This window comes from Oncorhynchus mykiss, chromosome Y, assembly GCF_013265735.2.
Source record: "Oncorhynchus mykiss isolate Arlee chromosome Y, USDA_OmykA_1.1, whole genome shotgun sequence".
Lineage (NCBI taxonomy): Eukaryota > Metazoa > Chordata > Actinopteri > Salmoniformes > Salmonidae > Oncorhynchus > Oncorhynchus mykiss.
Genome location: NC_048593.1, coordinates 38,931,240 through 38,953,711, shown reverse-complemented (window position 1 = coordinate 38,953,711; position 22,472 = coordinate 38,931,240).

The window sequence follows — 22,472 nt, the reverse complement described above, 5'->3', positions numbered from 1 at the left end:
AAAGTTGGAAGCACAGAATTGTCTAGAATGTCATTGTACGCTGTAGCTAAGATTTCCTTTCTCTAGAACTAAGTGGCTTATGTCGTGGAAATACTGGTTCAAATATTCCTCAGATACCAGAGCTTGTGAATTCAAATAGACATTATTACAAAAGTAACTTAGCCGAGCAGGCCCATGGACCAACTGCACTTTCCAGTCTCAGTACTCTGCTTTTATACAGTTTTACCATTACATAACATAGTCACTCCACTTTATGTAAATGATTGATATCCTTTAGCCCTGGCCACCCTTATCTTGTTTCCTTGCTTAGTTTCCATTCTCTTACTGGCTCAGACATTAGGGCATAGATTCTATTGGTGGCATGACATTGCAATGACACAAAAATAAACAGACATGAACACTCCTATAACTGATTAACTAATGTGCCTGTCCAAAGGCCTTCACAAGTCCAAGCCTATGGTGCCCATAAATTATTAACCAATGTCCCTGTCCAAAGGCAGGACAAGACCGAGAATGACCAGGCCTGTGTTGATCCAGCTTTGCACAATCACATTTGGCTCAGCCTTCATTCGCTTAGACATGTCTAATATTTAACCTTATATTGAATCTACTTTCTTCTTCAAAGAAAACAGTATAGGTACTGGAAATTCATCAGAGCACTGGAAATTCTCTTACACTTAGCCCGAACCATGAAAAACAGCCTCAGACCATTATTCCTCATCCACCAAACTTTACAGTTGGCAGTATGCATTAGGGCATGTAGCATTCTCCTGGCATCCGCCAAACCCAGATTTGTCCGTCGGACTGGCGGGGAGCTTTATACCACTCCTTGCCGATGCTGGGCATTGTGCATGGTGATCTTAGGCTTGTGTGCGGCTGCTCGGCCATGGAAACCCTACATGTCATGAAGCTCCCGACGAACAGTCCTTGTGCTGACGTTTGCTTACAGATGGAGTTTGGAACTCGGTAGTGGGCTACGCTTTTAAGCACTCTGCTGTCCCGTTCTTTGAGCTTGTGTGGCCTACTACTTCAAAGCCGTTGTTGCACCTAGATGTTTCCACTTCACAATAAAAGCACTTACAGTTGACTGAGGCAGCTCTAGCAGGGCAGAAATTTGATGAACTGACTTGTTCTAAAGGTGGCATCCTATGATGGTGCCACATTGAATATCACTGAGCTCTTCAGTAAGGCCATTCTACTACCAACCTTTGTCTATGGAGATGCACGGCTGTGGTTGAGATAGCCGGAATCAAATAAATAATGTATAATATCAATAATGTCCCCTAATGTTATTAGCCTACCTCCTTTTTCTCTCTCTAGTGTTGCATTCATTCCTTGCTTTCAACAGTTAAATGAAATACATTCGGTTGTCCTTATCTTCATCATTCTAATGACACCCTTGAATAATATAGGACTAGAATTAGATGCAGAATGCATTGACTTCACGAAGATTGAATGGTTATGGGGTGTGAATAAATTACTGCTGTGGCCTACTGCCATCGCACGTTAACTCTTCTTCAAAACTACCGGTGAGTTCTATTGCTGCTGTATTTAACATTCAGAAAAAAAAGAGCTTGCGTCCCTCTTCGATTAGTATATTTCTATGAGAATTGTAAAAAAAAACAATAATGTCCAGCAAGCTACTTTAGTCTTGCTAGTCTAGTTTTGTTTAATCGACCAGATTACCATATTCATTCTAATAAAATAGTAGTCTTATATTTTTATGAATACCAATGCTTTTTCCTATGCTTGCTTTCACTTAATACTTTGGGACACTGGTGCACTTGTGGTCAGAAAGTTAACTACACGATTTTCTTCATAATGCATTCTATATTTCGTGGAGCCTACATTACACACTTTTCTTCACAGTGCATTTAATACAAGGCTCCACTCTTTTTTTGTGTACATTACACCATTTCTTTCATAATGCATTTTATACAAGGCTAGGTCTAATTTCATGAGGGTTGCCAAATTGGAGAAAAAAGTTTTAAAAAATGTGGGGGTGGGGGGTGGTATCGATGAAGGTATCTGATTGGAGAATGGGGATACATTTTATGATGGGAAATTATAATACACACACACACACACAAACACCTACACACATAAACACACACTTGCTTTGACAGTACTCATGTTATTACCAACTCTTGACTTTTGTATGAATTGTTTAAAAAAACGTGAATGGTCGTAAATCTCTGCTTGATTTAGCTTTTGGTATATTTTTAATATTTTGTATGCATATTCCTGGTATTTTCACTGAAGAAAGCAATAATTAATCAACACACTACTGTCAATAAATAGATACCATCTGCTATACATTGGAAATTGCTCTCTGTAAATAAATGGTGAGAAATGCTCACTCTGAAGCCATTCGGCTATGGGTTTCACAGCCTTATAACAATGATACAAGATCTATCACCTTAATTAAAAAATGGTTTATTAACAACCAGTGGGGAGTAGTGGTATAGGAGAGTCTGACATATAACCCCTAACTTGAGTTCAGTCTTTGCCAATGAGAACCAAGAGGGGCCTTGATTCTAGGACGTAGAAAATCCTCCATCTCATTAGATCAGAACGGGATGGATCAACAGTGATTCAGATTACTGGTTTGCATCCTAAAAAAAAAGGATAGTTGTGTTTTGCTGCATAACACACTTACATTATTTGTCTACCCATATGATGTGGATCATTGTCAGGTTATTAGTTGTATAAGCCTGGACGTGATACCTGTCCCAGACCTATTATTTGACCATGCTGGTCATTTATGAACATTTGAACATCTTGGTCATGTTCTGTTATAATCTCCACCCGGCACAGCCAGAAGAGGACTGGCCACCCCTCATAGCCTGGTTCCTCTCTAGATTTCTTCCTAGGTTCTGGCCTTTCTAGGGAGTTTTTCCTAGCCACCGTGCTTCTACACCTGCATTGCTTGCTGTTTGGGGTTTTAGGCTGGGTTTCTGTACAGCACTTTGAGATATCAGCCGATGTACGAAGGGCTATATAAATACATTTGATTTAGATGTTGTTTTGATAAGCTTCTGTAACAACAGAACACCATGGTTATAATAACACATTAAACGGGTAGTTTGTAAATGTGTAGAATGTGTTTGTTTTGGGTCCACACTTGTAAGTTAATTTAAATTAGACAGTCACAGAGGATTGTATTCTGAATAAACGGTGAGGGCATAGCACTTTCCATTCAGCTTCAGGCAACTTTGATGTAAGGGTCGATCACACCTGTAGTGACTAATTTTATCCGTCACGACCATCGTTGCTTCCATTGTCCACTAGATACATCAATGTCGGTACACCCAACACAATATTGAAAAACAGAATGCTTCCCACCACTAGATCACAGAACTAGACGTGATCTCAACGCTGCCACCAATGTAGCAGAAGAAAGTGAAAGCTGCAACAGGGACTCTATAACCAGGGCTCATACGTGGCAAAGTGAGCTCTAATGGCTGTTGTCACGAAAGCCTAGTACGCCTCTGGGCAGAGGCAGTAGGCTTACAATGCTGGCATATGCCTCGTTACAATAGTTTAAGTATATAACATGATTGACAAGACTGTAAAAATCATAATGAAACGGCCTTGGAAATGCCAAAAGTGTAATCCAACATAATTCATTATTTTACATTAACCTGTTAAACTGCATTGAGATGGCTTCATTGATCAAATTCCAGACTCGTTATAGTTGCAAATACCATTCAGTTCCACCGGGGGAATTTCAACCAAACCGATAAATAAATGTGGACCACATTAAAAAAAAGGCAATGTAGAATACCATTGCCCAAAATGCATTGCTCCAATATCTTTCAAAACATTTTTCAGAAGTTTGCCCACAAAAAAATGGATTTCCCTACAAATGAAGTCACACAATAATTTATTCAGCCTCATTTGCTGCCTTTTTAAGAAACATAGCTGATAATTATTTTTATTTTATTTATTTAACCTTTATTTAACTGGGCAAGTTAAGAACAAATTCTTATTTACAATGACGGACTAGGAACAGTGGGTTAACTGCCTTGTTCAGGGGCAGAAAACATATTTTTACCTTGTCAACTTGGGGAGTCAATCTAGCAACCTTTGAGTTACTGGCCCAAAGCTCTAACCACTAGGCTACCTGATATGACTGCCTTGCTTAATTAAACAAATGTGTTTTTTTATTGACAATCAATACGTACAAACTATTAAAAAAATGCCAACATCGGCATCAGCCCGATGTCGAGTTTAACGCTGATGTGCAAAATCGGTGTCAAAGCTGACGTGCGTACCTATCTCATAGAGCTCAAATAAACAGCAAAAAACGGTTTGAAAAAACAGATAAAGTAACACCTCTCCCCTATTTGACCTAGATAGTTTGTGTGTACACAGTAAAAACTGGAGTGTTTTTTCTGGAGTTAAAATGATTTTCCTCTCAAGTAGTGAAATTAAATCATTTTAGAGTGTAATTATCACCAGTGGCCGCTAGAGTGGGAGAAAAAAAAATACAGATTAAATTCTATTGGAGTAAAATAGCATGACCACGCCCACTAATGTTGGTTCAATTTAGATTTTGCCGCCATTGTCAAATTGCAAGTGTCTCGTGAATGGGAAGAGTTGACAGATCGAGAGCGAGGTTCCGCCGAACATCAGAAGTCATTCACAGAACCACAGAATTTCTTCATTTCTAAACTTAATTAGAATTCCAGGTAAGTTCACTGTTATTGGTTAACTTTGTGTGCAAATTAAAACTGTTGAGCAACATTACTTTTATTTATTTATTTCACCTTTATTTAACCAGGTAGGCTAGTTGAGAACAAGTTCTCATTTACAGCTGCGACCTGGCCAAGATAAAGCACAGCAGTTTGACACATTCAAAAACAGAGTTACACACGGAATAAACAAACATACAGTCAATAATTTGTCATCCCCCTTTGAAGAAGGGGACCGCGGCAGCTTTCCAATCTTTTGGGAATCTCAGACAATACGAAAGGGAGGTTGAACAGGCTAGTAATAGGGGATGCAACAATTCCGGCAGATCATTTTAAAAAGAGAGGGTCCAGATTGTCTAGCCCAACTGATTTGCTTATTGAAATTCTCAATTATAGTGGATTTATCGGTGGTGACAGTTTCCTATCCTCAGTGCAGTGGGCAGCTGGGGGAAGTTGTTCTTATTCTCCATGGACTTTACAGTGTCCCAGACATTTGAGTTTGTGCTTCAGGATGCAAATTTCTGCTTGAAAAAGCTAACCTTTCCTAACTGCCTGTGTATATTGGTTTCTAACTTCCCTGAAAAGTTGCATATCACGGGAGCTATTCGATACTAATGCAGAATGCCACAGGGTGTTTTTGTGCTGGTCAAGGGCAGTCGGTCTGGAGTGAACCAATATCTGTTCCTGGTTCAATTTTTTTTGTGTGGGGCATACTTATTTAAGATGGTGAGGAAGGCACTTTTAAAGAATTACAGCTAGCTTGCATTGTAGTGTAGGCTTACTGTTACTGCATGATTTGCATAGTCAGATGCTAATGTGAGCATCTAGCTAGAGCTAATTAGCTAGCTAGGTACAGTAACATTAAGTTATTCCACTTTTAGTGGTTTATGGACAGTGTGTACGCCCAGTGGATCGGTGCATTCACCTGTTTTACATTTTCAACAGAGCGGTATTGTAACGGTTTTCCTCCTCTTCTGAGGAGGAGTAGGAAGGATCAGACCAATATGCAGCGTGGTGAGTGTTTGTCATTTTAATCAGTAGCACTGAACACTGAAAATACAAAGTAACAAAAAGAACAACCGAAACAGTTCCGTCTGGTAAACTACATACAAAGACAGGAAACAACTACCCACAAATCATAGTGGGAAAACAGGCTGCCTAAGTATGGTTCTCAATCAGAGACAACGATAAACAGCTGCCTCTGATTAGGAACCATACCAGACCAAACATAGAACAACACATAGAATGCCCACCTCAAACTCACGCCCTGACCAAACTAAAAGAGACGAATACAAAAGGAACTAAGGTCAGGACGTCACAGGTATTAGCTATTATCAGTAGTTGGCGGACTTTTACTGACTACTGCCAGCAGGTTCGTCAATGAAACATGTGTTTTACTCTGAAAAGCAAGCTGTTAGCAGACAGTTAGTGGCAGTTGGTATGTGCTACATGTGTGTTTCACTCAAGTTTAGAGCTATTAGACAGTTTTTGGCTGCAGTTCTGCTCTCCTGCGTCTGACTTCCCTGCCACCGGTGCACCCCTTACACCACCTAACACAATTTTTAGCAGAAGTTGTAATTTACACATCAATACCTTTGTTTGGCTCTCAAACAGTAAAGTGTGTGTGTGTGTGTGTGTGTGTGTGTGTGTGTGTGTGTGTGTGTGTCTAGGACAAGTCCTTCAAGGTGTGTTAAAGAGGACTACGCAAAGGGCATCATTGCCTTGTTCCCATACCTGGCCGATCCTAGGAGCAAGTACATTAAAAACAAAGTTGAACCTTTTTAACTTTCTGGGACTCTTACACCTTACAATTTGTCCAGAATGTCAATATTTAAATTGTTGTTTTACTGTTGGGTGATGTTTTTATTTAAACTATAGACCAGTGACCACATTGTGAAGTTTATCAAGGTGAGGTTACTGTTCTGTCCCCATTCCTAATCCTAATAACTACTTTTAAGAATATGGACAAATCATGGTAAGATGATGTGTAGATGTAATTTACATTTTCACAAACTGTTTGCGAACTGTGACTCATTTTAAAAGCACACTAATGAAGTTCTTGTGTCACAGACTGGGACCAGCATCCAGGGGCATCTGGAGAGCATCATGGAAAGCCTTCAACCCTATCTGCTTACTGAGGGGACCCAGAGGAGTGTGATTCACAAGTACTTCATTGTGATTGACAAACATGCAATACCTTGTAAGTCACCAGACTCTGGTACCTCGTACAACCAGGATCTGGTAGATGTGTACAACTGCTTGCAAACCACATGGATCAGTGTTTTGAAGAAAATAGAAAATCCTTTTGGTGTATTAAATTCTGAAAGTAAGAGAAGGCAGTATTTTACAGAAAAGTGGGGAAGGGTCGACCCAGTTTAATATCTTGGTACTAGATTTGATACACGACACAATTGGATAACTGGAGGCTAGCAAAACAACAAACATCCTGCAGTGAAGTTAGGAGAGGCCTCTAATGACTTGGGGTTAAATGCTCTCCAGTCCTGGTGTTTACTTCGCAATCCACCGCTTATCTTTGGAGACTTAGTTTGTCCAAATTATCTACACTGGTATTTACTGTTGCTGTTGCTTTAGATAGTAAACATTGTATTTTCTCCAGTGATATCAAAGGGTATTACCATTTTTTTGAAACACTTAATCATAGAACACAACAGGTTATTCAAGCAACTTTTTCCAAAAAAAGAGGCTGCTACCGAATCATCATTTTCTGGTGCATTACCCCACATGTATGCTTCAAATTTGACCAGTTTTGCATAGCTGGTGCATGCGCTATGAAGCAAAGCATAATTTCTGTAAAAAGCTTCGAAAATGTAACTACAACATTGGCAAAAAAAACACCAAAGTCGAATAGCATACAATTGGCAGACATTTGACTGCAACAGAGTCATGATCGGTGAGACTCTTCAGGTACCAATTGACACCACAGTTTAAACGTTAAATGAGCCAAACACCATGGAAACATGTATCGTTTAGTTGTTCGTCTTGAAGTCCATCATGCTGTTGTTAAAGACGAGAGGTTACTGTTGGTTACTTTTGCCCTACAAACAATATGTCTTGATGAGCATTTGAATGCATATAGAGTTGGGTGTACAACAGAAGGGACCTGATGTAGTGGATGTTAAAGAGCTTTTCTGTCACAAAGCATTTGATGTACAGATGTCTTTCAGTTGTGATGATTCAAGTTTGTTTATTGTCTCATACTGTTTCCTGTGACTCTAAAAACTGCACGGTAAGCTCTTTAAAACCAAGATGTATTGTATTGCAATATTGGCTTTTTTTTTTATTGACTTTTAATAATGAGTGGACAGATGCAAAAATGTTATTTTACAGAGGCCACAATTGTATTTTTATCATCAGTGTTTTTGATATGTGAGATCCCAGGATTTCACAAAATCCTCCATGTCATTGTTAGATGTATTGAATTACAATATTGAGCTTTTATTGGTACATGTATTAAAGTGAACAGAGGCCAACATTTTCTTTTCAGTCCACAATTTTATTTTATTATCATCAGTATTTTCATCTATGTATTACAAATGTCTTACATTTAAGAATAAAGTGCTTTGTTAAATACTGACTTCTGATTTATTGACGTTAAGTGTAGTTGTACAAATGCTACTCTTGACTGATAATATTCAATTCTATATTGAGTGAATTGGCAGTAGTTGTTTCCATGTTACTCTAAATAGAGTAAATTACAGTGTCACAGTGTGCATAGGGTTCCACATATTTTAATTCATCAAAACTCACCAACAAAACAATAAACAGCAAACGAAACGTGACGATTGGAGTGCTCACGGGCACTACACAAAAAACAAGATCCCACAAAGGTGGGAAAAAAGGCTGCCTAAGTATGATCCCCAATCAGAGACAACGATAGACAGCTGCCTCTGATTGGGAACCATACCAGGCCAACAAAGAAATAGAAAAACTAGAATGCCCACCCAAATCACACCCCGACCTAACCAAATAGAGAAATAAAAAGGCTCTCTCAGGTCAGGGTGTGACATACAGTTTGTAGAGTTAAATATAAATACCGAATAGAGTAGAAATAACTCTGAAAATTGAACTCTGCAAAAATAGTATTTTTTTACAATATTTAGACTGGGACCAAATGTTATGTAGAGTAAAAATTTATTCAACTTGAGTAAGAAATGACACTTTCCACAGATAATATATAAAATTCTATATTGAGTGAATTGGCAGTAGAGTTGTTTCCATGTTAAGCGAAATAGAGTAAAATATAAACACTGAATAGAGTAGAAATAACTGAAAATTGAACTCTGCAACAAGAGTAATTTTTACTCTATTCAGACTGGGACCAAATGTTATCTTTTGTAGAGTATAATTGTATTCAATTTGAGTAAAATTTACTCAGATAAATTTACTGTGTATGCATTGATTTGTCACGAACGTGAGGTGAGACAGACCAAGGTGCAGCGGATGTTGAGTTCCACATATTTATTATAAAATGAAACTTAGCAAAAATAAATAATAATAATAAACTAACAACGAAACGTGACTACATGGTGCACATGCACAAAACACAAAATAATATCGCACAAACACAGGTGGGAACAATAACTTGAGCAGACACATGCACATTTGTGGCCTGCTGGAGGTCATTTTGCAGGGCTCTGGCAGTGCTCCTCCTGCTCCTCCTTGCACAAAGGCGGAGGTAGCAGTCCTGCTGCTGGGTTGTTGCCCTCCTACGGCCTCCTCCACGTCTCCTGATGTACTGGCCTGTCTCCTGGTAGCGCCTCCATGCTCTGGACACTACGCTGACAGACACAGCAAACCTTCTTGCCACAGCTCGCATTGATGTGCCATCCTGGATGAGTTGCACTACCTGCACTACCACTTGTGTGGGCTGTAGACTCCGTCTCATGCTACCACTAGAGTGAAAGCACCACCAGCATTCAAAAGTGACCAAAACATCAGCCAGGAAGCATAGGAACTGAGAAGTGGTTTGTAGTCACCACCTGCAGAACCACTCCTTTATTGGGGGTGTCTTGCTAATTGCCTATAATTTCCACCTGTTGTCTATTCCATTTGCACAACAGCATGTGAAATTTATTGGCAATCAGTGTTGCTTCCTAAGTGGACAGTTTGATTTCACAGCAGTGTATATATTTTTTTACATTGTTTGCAAACTGATATGTGACAAGTATTAATGCCAAAATTACATGCAAAACAGGCAACAATAAAAAAAAACGGGCCTACCATGAATGACGGCTCGCCACTGAACATCACATAACTTAACAGTTCCATTTCACTCCATGCTGTTCATATAAATAATGTATTATAATTTATGGGTTTCTCAGTTATTTATCCCGGGAAAGAAAGAGATTTAGGGTAAAATATCAGGAACCGGGTTCCCGCTATTCAACCCTATACTGTCAAATGAGAGTCGTAGACCGTTTAGGCAACATGAAAGAGGATGCCATTGGCATTTCTCTACAAGTAAGGTGAGTCAACATGTTTTCTCTACTTGCACGAACACACACACCACACACACAGAAATCAGTATCATGGACAGCCACATCATATTTAGCTTAACGTTGATTGCACTAAATATTTAAAACATTTTGGTATCTTTTAGTTGTTACTGTATTAGACTAAGCATAGCTGATTAGATGATGTTGACATTTTGAAATTGAAATGTTGAAGTTGAAATGGTGCTGGAATAGTGGAAGCAGCTCCTGTTTTCTTTGTGACCTGCGGTAACTCTCCGTGGTTCTAAATCAATAATTGTTTAGTAGTCCAAAAAATGTCTGAAACATTAACTTGCTTGACCATGCTGTAGGTCATGTAACTGTTAGTTACATGTAAGAGGTATGTGGCAAGGGTCTACAGTCAATCACGGATTACAAAAAGAAAACCAGCCCCGTCACGGACCAGGATGTCTTGCTCCCGGGCAGACAAAATAACTTTTTTGCCCGCTTTGAGGACAATACAGTGCCACTGACACGGCCCGCAACCAAAACATGCAGACTCTCCTTCATTGCAGCCGACGTGAGGAAAACATTTAAACGTGTCAACCCTCGCAAGGCTGCAGGCCCAGGCGGCATCCCCAGCCGCGCCCTCAGAGCATGCGCAGACCAGCTGGCTGGTGTGTTTACGGACATATTCAATCAATCCCTACCCCAGTCTGTTGTTCCCACATGCTTCAAGAGGGCCACCATTGTTCCTGTTCCCAAGAAAGCTAAGGTAACTGAGCTAAACGACTACCATCATGAAGTGCTTTGAGAGACTAGTCAAGGACCATATCACCTCCACCCTACCTGACACCCTAGACCCACTCCAATTTGTTTACCGCCCAAATAGGTCCACAGACGATGCAATCTCAACCACACTGCCCTAACCCATCTGGACAAGAGGAATACCTATGTGAGAATGCTGTTCATCGACTACAGCTCGGCATTTAACACCATAGTGCCCTCCAAGCTCGTCATCAAGCTCGAGACCCTGGGTCTCAACCCCGCCCTGTGCAACTGGGTACTGGACTTCCTGACGGGCCGCCCCCAGGTGGTGAGGGTAGGCAACAACATCTCCACCCCGCTGATCCTCAACACTGGGGCCCCACAAGGGTGCGTTCTGAGCCCTCTCCTGTACTCCCTGTTCACCCACGACTGCGTGGCCACGCACGCCTCCAACTCAAACATCAAGTTTGCGGACGACACAACAGTGGTAGGCTTGATTACCAACAACGACGAGACGGCCTACAGGGAGGAGGTGAGGGCCCTCGGAGTGTGGTGTCAGGAAAATAACCTCACACTCAACGTCAACAAAACTAAGGAGATGATTGTGGACTTCAGGAAACAGCAGAGGGAACACCCCCCTATCCACATCGATGGAACAGTAGTGGAGAGGGTAGTAAGTTAAGTTCCTCGGCGTACACATCACAGACAAACTGAATTGGTCCACCCATGCAGACAGCATCGTGAAGAAGGCGCAGCAGCGCCTCTTCAATCTCAGGAGGCTGAAGAAATTCGGCTTGTCACCAAAAGCACTCACAAATTTCTACAGATGCACAATCGAGAGCATCCTGTCGGGCTGTATCACCGCCTGGTACGGCAACTGCTCCGCCCACAACCGTAAGGCTCTCCAGAGGGTAGTGAGGACTGCACAACGCATCACCGGGGGCAAACTACCTGCCCTCCAGGACACCTACACCACCTCATGTCACAGGAAGGCCATAAAGATCATCAAGGACAACAACCACCCAAGCCACTGCCTGTTCACCCCGCTATCATCCAGAAGGCGAGGTCAGTACAGGTGCATCAAAGCTGGGACCGAGAGACTGAAAAACAGCTTATATCTCAAGGCCATCAGACTGTTAAACAGCCACCACTAACATTGAGTGGCTGCTGCCAACACACTCAACTCCAGCCACTTCAATAGTGGGAATTGATGGGAAATTATGTAAAATATATCACTAGCCACTTTAAACAATGCTACCTAATATAATGTTTACATACCCTACATTATTCATCTCATATGTATACGTATATACTGTACTCTATATCATCTACTGCATATTTATGTAATACATGTATCACTAGCCACTTTAACTATGCCACTTTGTTTACATACTCATCTCATATGTATATACTGCACTCAATACCATCTACTGTATCTTGCCTATGCCGCTCTGTACCATCACTCATTCATATATCTTTATGTACATATTCTTTATCCCCTTACACTTGTGTCTATAAGGTAGTAGTTTTGGAATTGTTAGCTAGATTACTTGTTGGTTATTACTGCATTGTCGGAACTAGAAGCACAAGCATTTCGCTACACTCGCATTAACATCTGTATGTGACAAATAAAATTTGATTTGATTTGATTTAATATGTTTTGTGGACTTCACTGGACAGATGTTGCTCTGTGATGAAACAAAGGTGTGGTTGAATTTATTCTGCCACTGTGTCTTCTTATTGTCTCGGCCTTAAGACTATATATCACGGTCGCAAGGCATATATGAACTAAAAGGTTATAGAGCAAAGAGCGCAATTATCACAACACATAGGTGTAAATGGCTTTTTTTCTGGATTGGTGATTGGTGTCACACACGCACTGCTACTGTTCAGACGCTGAATTTATGGCAAGTTGAACTGAATAGATATTAAAACCTCAAGTCTACCCCCTCCTTTTTCGAAGATTCTGTTAAAAATCGCGCAACATTTCAGCGTCCTGCTACTCATGCCAGGAATATAGTATATGCATATGATTAGTATGTGTGGATAGAAAACACTCTGAAGTTTCTAAAACTGGTTAAATCACGGCTGTGACTATAACAGAGCCTGTGTTTCATCGAAAAGCGCAAGAAAAACTGGTCACTGAAAGCTGAAAATAATATCCATGCGCCACTTTCATGTATTGTTTAAAGGACACCAAATTAAATAGGGCCTCGGATGCAATTCCTACAGATTCCACACGATGTCGCCATTGTCGTCATTTTCCTGAGAGTTATTTCTTAGTCAAACAAAGGAAAGAGATTCCATTTCTTCCGGTCTCCGACAGGATGTTTTGGAGTCGAGATTTTCAACCATGATTTGAAGACGGGGAGCTATTGAATACACATCGCCCCGTGATCATTTTGATAGATTATAAACGTTTACTAATACCTAAAGTTGGATTACAATAGTATTTCGAAGTGTTTTGTGAACGTCTGCGTCTCAAGTAGGATCAACAGGTTAAGAGCTGTCACAATTAAGAGCTTTGCTTGACGTACCGATTGGTTTCATACAACCCATCTCAACACTGCAGCAGACTTCCTTGTTGGTTCTGGGTCTAATTCAGGCATAATAGCGAGCTCTCACAGAAATCCTCCACCTGCGATTTCAAGATCAGGATTTTTTGTGCTTTTGTTGTGGGTGTGGTATCGAAGCAACCTTTATTCTCATCCACTTAACATATACTAATTTCTCCCGACAAGAAGAACTGCTCTGGCGAGCTGCATGAAACAGAGGCGTGCTTCACCAGCACCGAGCTACACTGCAAGGCTGAATGATTTCCGACTGCAGTCTATCCCCGCTCCTCAAAAGAGAAAATGACAAAAAAAAAAAAAAAAAAATGGTTTGGTGTGGCGATAGAGCGGTGGTGTTGAGTCTGTTTGAATTAGGTGTAACTTAGGAGACAACCTTTGTGATCCTAAGTCAGCGTGTAAATAAAATACAATTTTATTGGTCACATACGGTTAGCAGATGGTATTGCGAGTGTAGCGAAATGTTTTTGCTTCTAGTTCCGACAGTGTAAGAGAAGGACATTAGGTATTGTGCTAACTACTTTCACATCGTTAAGATGCAATGACCTCAGGAGTTAAAAAAAAACACTACTGCCACGTTCCGTGTCTTTAACCAAGAGAGTATCACACCCTGATCTGTTTCACCTGTCTTTGTGATTGTCTGCACCCCCCTCCAGTTGTCACCAATCTTCCCCATTATCCCCAGTGTATTTATACCTGTGTTCTCTGTTTCTAGTTTGTTTTGTTTCGTGAAACCTACCAGCATTTTCCACCCTTGCTCCTGTCTGTTCTAGTTCCTGTTTTCTAGTTTTTCATGGGTTTTGACCTTTCTGCCTGCACTGACCCTGAGCCTGCTTGCCATTCTGTGAGGACAGTTGCTGGAGATGAGAGGCAATTACAGGGAGTGAACATTTAATGAAAAATGGACAGGAACAGAATACGGAAAGCGTCTGGACAGGGGAAAACAAAAACGACAATAATGCTGACACAGGGATCCAACCAAGGAACAGACAGATATTAGTAGGGGCAGTCAACAAGGTAATGGAGTCCAGCAAGCGCTAATGCGCGTAATGATGATGAAAGGTGTGCGTAATGATTGAGCGGGAGCAGGCGTGACAGTACCCCTCCCACCTGGGCGAGCCCAACGGGCAGGCCGAGGCGTGGGAGCCTTACGAGCCGGCTGAGGCATGACGTAGGATGGTCACCTGCCAAGCCAACCAAGGCAAGGAAACATCTAGATCCATTTAAGGCGTAGAAGCCCGATGAGCCGGGCCGAGGAAGCCCGACGAGCCGGGCCGAGGCGTGGAACCCCGACGAGCCGGGCCGAGGCGGGGAAGCCCGACGAGCCGGGCCGAGGAAGCCCGACGAGCCAGCTGAGGCCCCCCCTGGTTCCTACGGCAGCGGCACCTGGAACCGACGTCACCAACAAAACAAAAACCTCCCTGATCCTTTGAATATTGGTGTCAGCATTCTGTAAGGACAGACGCTGGAGACAAGAAGCAAGTACATCAAATGAAACAACGGACATATAACAAAATAAGAACAGTGTCTGGACACGGGGAACAAAACAACAATAATGCTGGCACAGGGATCCAACCGAGGAACAGACATATATAGGAGGGGCAATCAACAAGGTCCTGGTTGGAGTCCTGGTTGAGTCCAGCAGGCGCTGATGCACGTTCTTACTCAGTCTTTCCCATTCAGCTCATTAAATAGCTGGACTTTAATGTGGTTGGTTAACGAGGTAACAGGGGCCTCTGTGCCAAATGGCTCCCTATGGGCTCTGGTAAAAAGTAGTACACTAGATAGGGAATAAGTTGCCATTTGGGACAGGTACTGGGGTCTGGCAAATGACAAACCGCCTTGGCAGTGGCGTGGGAGGTTGTCCTCACCCAGGGACTAAACAACCAGGTGTGGCAAAAATAGAAGTGTGGAAATGAGGGGAAGCCGGAGGAATCCTTGTTGCATTACATTCTAACATAAATCAATACATTCTAAGAGAATTCATTATATTCTAACATAAATCAATTCCTTCTAAGAGAATGTATTACATTCTAACATAAATCAATACATTCTAAGAGAATTCATTACATTCTAACAATAAATAACACAAGGTTAAACACCTTCACCAGTTAGAACCCTAGTACTTTATACGCTAATAGAAAAGTTGTATATTTAGAGAATTCTCACTTTCTACCAACAACAATGACATTTTGGAAAGCAGGGTGAAACTTTAATTTAGAGCCAGCTATGGGGGGGGGGAGATCTATGAAATAAATAAACGACAAAGAGAGCTGAGGAAGATGTGAGGAAAGGTGATTTCACGAATCAAAGTTAGAGTGGCAGAGAGAGTGAGGAGACTTTTCTGAAAGAAGAAAATCATACACAAAAGAATAGGATGAAAAATAGAAGATGGACAGATGAAGGGAGAGATGATGAAGGGAGAGGAGTGGTATGGGAGGAAAAGTTAAGGAATAATGATGTGAGAGAAAGGTTACAGAGGGAGATGGAGAGGAGAGAGTTAATGGAGGTCAGAGGGAAGGAATGGATATTGTAAGACGGAGAGAAAGTAGAAGAGGGAGAACAAGTGATGTGGAAATGAAGAGGATGGAACAGGCCTGAATGAAGAAAAAAAAGAAAAGCCAAACAGGGACAATGGATCCCTAAAGGCTGAGGCACAGAGAGAGAAGAGTATAGAGAGAATGCATTACCTAGTGCACATAGAGGAGACAGAGTAAAGACAGAGATAGAGGGAGAAAGAGATGACGGAGAAGGGGACAGAGAGGTAGAGAGGAGAAAAAAAGAGCGTAATCTGTAGATCCCTTTTAAAACAGAGTCACTGTTCTAGAGGTCATCTTCTTTAACAAGGTAGGAATGTGTTTAACAAGGACATCTGTTATCACCTTGATGACACACACACACACACACACACAATGTCAGGTTAGCTACACAGTCTCAGGTAACATCAAACAACCCCACAGGCAAATACACAACCAATGCCCAAACTTACAACAGCAGTGTAGCGCAGTGTGCTTCAATCCTGATCATGGAGACCTAGTCTGCATCCCAAATGCATAAAATCTGCACCTTAAGGGTCTACAGTAGCCTGGCCTGCATGGCATCAGTAGGGAAATCCGACTGGATGCCAGGCTAGGCACCCTACTCACTAGGTAGTGCACTCGTTTTGACCTGGGCCCATAGCATCTGGTCAAAGGTACAGCACTAGTTTTGACCAGGGCCCATAGCATCTGGTCAAAACTAGTGTACTATATAGGGAGAGGTTTTATTTGGGACGTCACCTAGCCTGGCATTCAATCTGATTTCCTTACGAATGCCATGCAGGCCAGCCCACTGGAGACCCATAAGATGCAGGATTTGATGTTAGTAGAGCTATGCCTGTTTCAGAGTGCTGAGTGGCCTCTCTACTGGGCAGGAGGGAGATAATGAGCACTAACCTATGCATTTAAACAGAGATGATGGACACTAACCTATGCATTTAAACAGAGGTAGTTACAGAACACTTAGTTAAAGTGATGAGGCACAAGCACTCACACACACTCCCCATGCATTTGAATGATCTTAGTCCCATGCTTTAAAAGGGAAGGGAAACAAACACTAGGCTTTAGAATGCTAGCTAATTGTAACGGTAAACGCCATATTGCCATTGGCGGGTCGCTGGTAGTCTGAAAATAAATCAATGGCAGGGGAGGAAATAGTTAGGGAGCCAATAAACCTCCTGAAAGCTTTCATGTTTGAGCCGATCATTGTCCCAGGTCAAAGTTTGTTCTCGTGGCAAGAATAGCATCATGAGACAGGCCTGTAACATGCTGACCACACCGCCCATGTTGCGTGCGCATTGCAAAATAAATGTACACATACATGTTATTCAATCATTTCATCCGTTCTGCTTGCGTCGTCAACTAGAGTCTGCATAGCCAGGCACTAAAATAGAACTTGGTTTTATTTTTTACGCTTGATGCGCTGTAAGTCCCGCCTAACCCATCTCCGCATTGGTTTTTAGGAGCAGGTACCCACGTGGGTGATTGAAAGATGAACTGAGGTTCACACTCCAGGCCAGTTGGTGGTGGTAATACACCTTAAAGTTGGTTGCCAACCGCCATATAAAGTCCACAGAAGACTGAAGGAGGAGAGATTATTAGAAATGAATTAGGTTTTTTATCTGTGGATTAATTATCAGAGTAGAAATTGTACAAAGATCCAGAAAAAAAAAGGACCTTGTGCATTTCAGGTATAAGAAAAATAACATGCACGTAACACCCCAGCCAGCAGAGGGTCTGCGTAGCAGTGACACAACCTGATGTCAGTGGGGATGCTGCCAGATAATGGCCAGGAAGGATGAGTGTGTGTGTTGTAGAGAGATAGTGGCGTTGCTGCACAAAATCTTTATTACATCCAGAGGTTCCTTTTAGTCTGCCTTGATGGCCTTGATGACAATGTGTTGGATGTGTCACAAATTCTTATGGAGGACATCCTGGACTCGACCTGTCAGCAGCCTGTAAGACAGTTTATTAATTGCTAACATTTTGCTTGATAATAAGTTGATTAAAGATAACATCAGTTGATTGAAGCTGACATCAGTTGATTGAAGCCAACATCAGTTGATTGAAGCCAACATCAGTTGATTGAAGCCAACATCAGTTGATTGAAGCCAACATCAGTTGATTGAAGCCAACATCAGTTGATTGAAGCCAACATCAGTTGATTGAAGCCAACATCAGTTGATTGAAGCCAACATCAGTTGATTGAAGCCAACATCAGTTGATTGAAGCCAACATCAGTTGATTGAAGCCGACATCGGTTGATTGAAGTTGACATCGGTTGATTGAAGCTCACATCGGTGGATTAAGGCTAATGTCAGTTGATTAAAGCTAATATCAGTTGATTAAAGCTTACATCAGTTGATTGAAGCTGACATTAGTTTTGTAACGATAACCATTAATGGTGAGGTAAATGTAAGCACTAGAATACACCCGACGCTAACTATTCGCACCACTGTAGTTTAGCGCGATGGTAATGTTCTCACCTTTTGATTGGATGACCACGGTTCAAATCGCAGCCCAAAACATGCCATTTCATAAATACAATGCATTCGGAATTCAGACCCCTTCCATTTTCTCACATTTTGTTACATTACAACCTTATTCAAAAATTGATTAAATAATGTTTTTCCCTCAATCTACACACAATACCCTATTATGACAAAGCGAAAACAGGTTTTTAGAAATTATAAAAACAAAACAAACACCTTAATTACATAAGTAGTCGGCCCTATGTTATGAAACTTGAAAATGAGCTCAGGTGCATCCTGTTTCCATTGATCATGCTTGAGCTGTTACTACAACTTGATTGGAGTCCACCTGTGGAAAATTCAAGTGATTGGACATGATTTGGAATGGCACACACCTGCCCGGCCAAACTGAGCAATCGAGAAGGGCCTTGGTCAGGGAGTCGAGGTGACCAAGAACCCGACAGTCACTCTGACAGAGCTCTAGAGTTCCTCTGTGGAGATGGGAGCACCTTCCAGAAGGACAACAATCTCTGCAGCACTCCACCAATCAGGCTTTTATGGCAGTGGTCAGACGGAAGCCACTCCTCAGTAAAAGGCACATGACAGCCCGCTTAGGGTTTGCCAAAAGGCACCTAAAGGACTCTCAGACCATGAGAAACAAGATTCTCTGGTCTGATGAAACCAAGTATGTACTCTTTGGCCTGAATGCCAAGCATCACGTCTAGAGGAAACCAGGCACAAGTCCTCACCTGGCCAAAACCATCCCTACAGTGAAGCAGGGTGGTGACAGTGGCGGCAGGGACTGGGAGACTAGTCAGGATCGAGGGAAAGTACAGAGAGCCTTGATGAAAACTTGCTCCAGAGCGCTCAGGACTTCAGACTGGGGCGTTGGTTTACCTTCCAACAGGACAACGACCCTAAGCACAGAGCCAAGACAACTTACCAGTGGCTTCAGGACAAGTCTCTGAATGTTCTTGAGTGGCCCAGCCAGAGCCCGGACTTGAACCCGAGCTAACATCTCTGGAGAGACCTGAAAATAGCTGTGCAGCAATTGCAAATTAAATGCAAATTAATTACTTAAAAATCATACAATGCAATTTTCTGGATTTTCGTTTTAGATTTCGTCTCTCACGGTTAAAGTGTACCTATGATACAAATTACAGACCTCTACATGCTTTGTAAGTGGGAAAACCTGCAAAATTGGCAGTGTATCAAATACTTGTTCTCCCCACTGTATGTAATAATATTCGACTAGTATTGGACTTGATAGACTACAATGAGCACATTATGGAAGATTTATTTTATTTGTAGACTTTTACAAGGGATTTGAACATTATTTTCTTTTTGAGACTTCAATTTTTTGGTTTTGGTCAATATTTTCAAAGTGTAATTAAGACACTTTCCAATAATAGTAACAAATTAAATTAAAATTAAATTATCCCATGGAACTTCACAGAGATTCGACGTGGAATTAAACACGGATGCCCAATTTCTCCTTTCTTATTTTTATTGGTCACACAAGTTATGGCACTTTATATAAGTAAGTATAGTTTTAGGGGTATTCAGATACAAGACAAAGAGATAAAATGTTCACAATTGGCTGATGACACCACCATTTTTTTGAAAGATCATAATGAAGTCAAGAAAGCTATTGAGTGTATTAATGCCTTCACACATGTATCAGGTTTATCTCTGAATATTAGGAAATGTGAATTATTTGCGTTGAAAAGATGTGACTTAGTATGTAATATCCCTGTAAAAGATGTGATCACATATCTTGGTATTACAGTTAGCAAAGATCAGAGAGAAAGGGCCAACTTAAATTTCTCTCCTATTGTAGAGAAAATTGGAAGGAGATTTAACTCCTGGTTATTAAGAGATCTTTCTTTATCTGGATGTGTACTCACTCTTCTTCAGCCAGTTAGAGGGGGTTTTGAGGTACACACACCATTTGGTCCAATTATCTCTTCCGTGCATTAAGATACCGTCTGATGTCACTTTTCATGATCACCTCGAAAGAACAGATCAGAACAACAGTTTAGTTCAGTTCATTAACTACATGATAAATGATTACTTTTACCAATTATTCTTAATATACATATCTAAACATATTTCAAAGAAAATATCAACACATTCTATTGAAACTATTCTTTCAAATTGGTTTATACTCCCCATCTCACTGCCAACTCCATCGTAGAGCCAAGGATCAAGAAGTTAGACCTATACCCCTCGGGAATAGAACAAAACAAACACAACAATACAATACACTCAACAATACAAGACACTCCTTCACATATCACTCAAGGTGTATAAATTTCAATCCAAAACCTAAAAAAACTGAATCCTTCGTTAGTATTCATTATACTACATCGATTCAGAAACTCAAAAGTGAACTATAAACCAAACCTAATGATAATTCCACTGTACCTCAAATCATTAATCATAAGTTTTAATCAACATCAATGTATATGTATGCTTAAGTGAACATGCTACCCTTAGTAATGATATCAGGATAATTGTATCTAAATGTTATACTTTTTCCCTCTGTCGCAAATGTAGTACATTTCTCAGCGTAAGAAATCAGTCATTTAATCCCAGGCATTTAATAAAAATGTAAACGTGTTCTCCCATGGCTCCTTCAACTTACATATTTTAGATAACTTCCATCCGTCCCGGAAGAAAGAATCCCACTCAAACATAATAATAATACAATGTTTAAATAAGTTACATAAACAAACCCCTTTAATTGGCTATCTAAATCATTTCAACCTGTTGATATAAATGTAGTAAAAACGATCCTGATTTTTTAACAAATCTAAATTCTTTCAAAAGTTGACGGTGTCTCATCAGTGTAAAAATCAAAACAAACTTTTTTCCACATATCCACAAAGTTTTCATTCCCCAAAGGTCAATACTGTTCAGCTCGTACATTAATGATCTTCCTTCCTTCTGTCTGTGCAGGGTCTGAAGTTCCAGTATATGCAGATGATACAGTGATAAATGCATGCAAATAACAAACAACAAACTACACAAGAACACACTACTATAATGGTTCAGATGACAAACTTGCTCAGAGACTCGTGTTTACATCTCAATAAAATAAAACACAGTCAGTATGTTTCTCAAAAAACAACTGATGCCCCTGAGACAGATGTCTATGTATCAGGGGAAAAGCTCCTCTTTTTTAAAAAGGTAACTCAAATAACCAAATTCAAATCATATGCAATTGGTTTTGACTATAGAGGTCAGGTAACACAACTATAATTAAAATCTATGATACTCCCCCACTTAACATACTAGTTTGGCCCAAGCTTGCTTTTCAACATTAATACCCATTCAGTCTTCTGCCAACAGGCTCTCAAACTACTTGTTAGGAAACACAATAGCTATAGAAAGCATAAGCTCCTGAGTTGGAAAAAATCTTATTCAATACACTGACGCCTATCTTGTATTCAAGAAATGACCAGGCTCCCTTAATGACAAGTACCTTTAGTCAATCTGCTTTCAGTGTGAGAGCCTCCCATGTCTGGAATACCCTGCCATTAGACACACACACACACAACTGTGATTAATGATGCACTGTCCCTGTAAAAATAAAAACTACTCAAACTGCAATCGACTAATGATCTGACATTGTTCCACATAATGGAAACAGATTACAGTGTTAGACTACATGAATTTTCCTGCTCAAATTCATTGGTGTTAACTAAACAATCAAACCAAGAATCAATAACCATCAATATACATTATCACAATGTTTCCTTATTCACACCACTTTCAGCATAACTCTCCTATTTTTATTTTTTCAGTGGGCAAAAATATATAACCCCCTCTCATTTCAACATTTTTCCCTTACCTCTTATCGTAAGATTAAAACAAAATGTACAACTTTCTCTTCTCTTTCACACTTAGGAAATGCACCACTCTATCGCCATTATCTCTCCTCTACTATTTAGAATTCCTTTAATTTAGGTAA